This window comes from Protopterus annectens, chromosome 10.part0 (assembly GCF_019279795.1).
Source record: "Protopterus annectens isolate FY-2018-M chromosome 10.part0, PAN1.0, whole genome shotgun sequence".
NCBI lineage: Eukaryota > Metazoa > Chordata > Ceratodontiformes > Protopteridae > Protopterus > Protopterus annectens.
Genome location: NC_056744.1, coordinates 1,180,626,253 through 1,180,631,252, shown reverse-complemented (window position 1 = coordinate 1,180,631,252; position 5,000 = coordinate 1,180,626,253). Strand labels below are relative to the sequence as shown.

At 40.9% G+C, this 5,000-nt stretch overlaps 1 protein-coding gene across 1 annotated transcript in view; it reads right to left on the bottom strand.

Moving 5' to 3' along the window:
- CCDC17 (coiled-coil domain containing 17) overlaps window positions 1-5,000 on the bottom strand; it is a 785,488-nt gene that overhangs the window by 326,619 nt on the left and 453,869 nt on the right. The window lies entirely within an intron of this gene.

The following is a 5,000-nucleotide window of genomic DNA, read 5'->3' as shown; positions in this document are numbered from 1 at the left end:
TGCCCTACATGCATGGAAGCAGTAGGGCAAGAGGGAAGCAATAAAAATTTTAAAAATGTAAGTTATTTTTTTCATCAAATAAATCCAAAATTTAAGTGGTGTGCAGCTTGTTTGCATGGCCCACCGCTATGCTTAGCCTGGCTGAAATCCTAAAAATGATAGACAAGTGCTACTGTGATAGAAAACATCATTAAGCTGCTGTAGCGTAGTGGTACTGCCATGGTATAGCATGTAGAATATGCTCAGCTCAAATCCCCCCTCTGCCAAATTATTTAATAAACTTTTAAGGAATTTGAATGATAGATGAAAATTATATGGCTCACGCATAGCACATTAGGGGGTGGGAATATGTAAAATATAAATGTAAAAAATAATTTATAAATTTAATAGTGTAAGCATTGCTTACCAGCTTTCAGCAGATTTGCATGGAGCTAAGCATAGCTCAGCATATTAACACCAGCCAATCAAGAAAAAGTGCAGAAAAACTCCCGTATTTAAACCGCACAAGTGGGAATATAGCCATAACCATTTGGGATTGCTTACAACAGGACCAAAATGTTTGGTGTCAGTGAAGGTGTTCGCTTCCGAGCACAATGTTGGGGCATCCAGGAGTCCAGGGTCATGGTTGGGCTCCTAGTAAAAAAACATGATGACAGGCTGCTGCAGGGCCAGTACCAGGGCCTGCAGTACAAAGTGGGGGCCTGGGACCAGCTTGCACGCGATCTCACCATTGCCACTGGCATACCCCAGACTGGTGAGCAGGTACTTCACCACCATAATGACCTGAAGTGGAGGAGGGGTGCACTCTTGGACCAGTGGATCCAAAAAGCCCGAGCACAGGATGTCCCACCTGTCTGTAAGTATGCAGTCTTATGTATCTCTAACTAAGTATGGAAAAAGTTCAACTTGTGACTGTGCAGGTGTGATTAATGTGTGATGTCTCCCCATACAGCTGCTGTGGAGAGGTCCCAGAATGTTGCGGTTCATGCCCAGTGACTGGCCCGGCTGCATCGGCAGTATGGTGAGTACACAATACCCCCTACTATTAGCAGTAAGAAATACAATTATAGTAATGGTAGTACCACCTGTATATATAATTGTGCTGTAAAAGTTAGGAATAAATGCCGGTGTCAGGCTGCCAGTGTTACAATGGAGTATTCCCAGCTGCTGTGTAATACAGATGTCAGTAGCAAACAAGGTACAATATGCAGGAGAGGAATATTAGAATATGTATGAGTATGTCTGAGTGAACTTGCCAAGAAAGTGCCATGTCAGGGCTACTGTAACAGTTAGAAACGAAAAGCATTCCCCTGTGCAGATCATGCAGGAATAGTATTTGTGGATTTCTGAGTTGTACACAGATATGTATGTCAAAACTAATAAAGGTGATCCCAAACACTGGTGTGTGTCATCTCACTTGTACCTGAAAAAGAGAAATGTGTATGTCCTGCAGAATGCATTAACTGAGGTGAACTGAGATAGCACTGCGTTTCTGCATACTTCAGAACTGGCATGTCAAATAATTGAAAAAAAGCAACAGTACATATTGCCATCAGAATGTGTTTTACTTATTTGTCTGCCAGCAGTGTCTTGTGTTAACCTTTCAATTTCAGCTGTATGTAGCTGTGAATGTGCTGAAAAATGTATAAGGCTAACAGGTGCAGACTTTAAAGCTACACTGTATACTCACAAATCTAAATTGCAGTATGCAGTTGTAAAACAGTCAAATGTGCATTCCAGCTAATGTGCATGCACATGTTTCACAAACAGTGACACCAGTGTTCTGTTGTGTATACATAATTTGTACTGATAATGGGAAACAAATAATGCAACATGTCATAATAAAAGTACTGTGCACAAAAATACGTACTAGATAGAAATGTCACAAGTAAAAAACACCTTCCCAGTAGCTCAGTCTGATAAGGACTAGCCCTGTAGTTCAATTTTGCACACACACCACGGTTCAAATCCAGGGACCGCCACTAACATCTCAGTCTGGTTCTACAGTTGTAAACTGCAATCTGAATAGAAAAAGTAATGTACTGCAACACATACATTTTCCATGCAGGGCACCCAGGTAAAGAAATCTGAACAGAAATACTAGTATGATGTGTATAACTATGAAAGGGGTACAATTGCTGTGTTGATCAGCCCCAGTCCTACAAATAGATGCAAGCCAGACATCCACACTCTGCAATCTAGCCCAGACAAGCCCCTCAAGGGTCACACTGTCACACTGTCATGGATAGTTTCGCCAGTCGCCAAGAAACCTGCACACAGAGAATGTCACAGTAGATGTATGTGAAAGGCACAACACACACTCCAGGGCCTACAACCAATACGTGAATCTGAAATACAATTGCTCTGTTGATAACTACAGCTGTTGGTGTGCTGTAGCAGCCCCATGGCCCAAGTAGAGTGTAAGTGTGCTCAGAATGTTGACTAGTGAACAGTAGTGTACTGACAAGTATACTTGATAGCAGTTGTCAATTGAATCTGTTCCCTTCCCCCACCACTCAACTGATCCAACCATCACACTGAAACCAACATGGGTATGTTTCTAAACAAACCTCTACTGTTGGGACCGTTGTTCCATTTGGTTTATCATTGTTTAAACTGTGTGCATACTAATATTCCCTGTTGAATAATCATTTTATTGCCTGCCTGACATACCACTAACTGGCATGCTGTTGCAACCCTGAATGCCATTCCATATATGCATGGGTTCTGTTTGCTATGGCACTGTTATAATTGCACTGTGTTGGGTAAATGGGAATATCCATGCATGCTGTTTTGACTAATGTTGTAATGTGTTGTGCATGACTAACCAATATTCATTGTTAATTTCCACACCATAGCACATATGGGGAAGGCAGATTCCAGTGGATCCGCCTCTCCCACCCCACCTGGCTGAGGCACTGAGTCCCAGCATATCTGGGACCCAACCCAGACCTCCCTCATCTGCTGGTCCTGCACCAACCTCGGGTGGAACCGCTGCAGGGGATGGGGCTTGCTCCCCCCCCCCCGCAAGTGGGCACAGTGAGGATGTTGTCTTCCAGGACAAGGTCTGTGGAATGGTGAGCAGTGTCCTCCAGATGGAGCTGGATGTCCGCCTGCACAAGGTGGAGGGCAGGCTAGTGCAGCTAGAGGGGCAGGCAGCCCCTCCAGTCCAGCCCCCAGCACAGCCACCTTCGGGGCTGTGAAGGAGTAGTGGTGACTGCCATCAGGTGGGGACATCAGTGCCACTACTACCATCTGGGGGCTCATGAGCCTCGGATTCCCAACCATCTCCCCATCAAGGTGTTTACCCCCCATGTGTCATACACCACCCTTGTCTGCTGTCTTGTCTGTCTTCTCTGTCTGCAAATGCAATCTCTCCTACAAAACCTCCCTCACCACACTTACCTATAATCCTTCCTTAACATCCCTCTCACACTTGCTAGACATTCCTGCAATTCCTTCAGTGTTGCTGCATGTTTCTAGGCAGCCTCCATGGCCAGTTTGCAACATGTGTCATCATCTGTCTTGGATGGCATCTGTCCCACAAAAAAATTACATCCCATACATAGCTCTGCATTTTGCCCCGAGATATGTACCCATCACACAATCTAACCCTACCAATCATCCGAATTTTATGATGCCCACACACCTCCCTGTAGGGTGTGAGGCTCCAAATTATAAATTGCAGACACTGAAAGCAGCTGTTGCTGCCAAAGAAATGCAGAGCTATGGTCCTTTCCTACACCCGTCCTGTAGATCCCTACCTGATTTCTCCTCTTGTTTATACCCTGCTTGCCCCAATTTCACCACCGTCCTATCTCCCTTTTATTCTTTTCTTTATTTGAAATTAGCACAGGTTTAAGCAGCCATAAGCGGGCGTAAACTAACCTAATCTCGCGTAAGCATTGCTTAGCTCTGCACAAACCCGCTTACAACTGCTTTAAAGTGCTTTAATCACTCTGTCTCCAACAACCCCTGTTCTGTCCAGCAACAAAATAATCAGCCCTTGCAAGTCTCATACCCAGGACCCTGCATACTATAGCCAAAGTTATTTGCCACTAAGCCATTTCAAATGTAATTAAATTTGATGTTTTCTCAAACATATCATCCAGGACAGTCTTTCAACAGTAGGGGAAATGTATTTATATATGTAGATGTATGATATATATATATATATATATATATATATATATATATATATATATATATATATATATATATATATATATATATATATATATATATATATATATATATATATATATATATATATATATATATATATATATATATATATATATATATATATATATATATATATATATATGTAAATATGTATTGCATTTGCACATTGGTTACACACTCTGAACCTCTCACTGCAAAACATCTGACCAAAGGCACTGTTAATGGGGGTGAAGGGGCCCAAAGTAAGTACCTCTTGTAATTATTGATATCCCCTCCTCCACAGCTGAACAGATCTGCCTTGCAACACAATAACCAACACTTGCAAGTTTCATACCCAGGACCCTACACAACATAGCCACAACAAGTTAACAATAATCCATCTCAGCTGTACGATGTCAGGATATCAATAACATATGCAGAACAGTCTGTCTACCATAGGGAATGTACAATGTTGAAGCAGTAAACATTCCAATGATACAGACACACACATACACACACACACACACACACACACACACATATATATATATATATATATATATATATATATATATATATATACATACATATATATATATATATATATATATATATATATATATATATATATATACATATATATATATATATATATATATATATATATATATATATATGTATATACACATACATACACATATACATATATTACTGCTTATACATATGTATAAGAAGATATATATTTAGAGGGTGCACAGCATATCGAACAGCCAATATTCCTACAATTGCCACCTTTTAAAATGGCCATTGTTTGATTCTTTCTTACAAAAGACAAT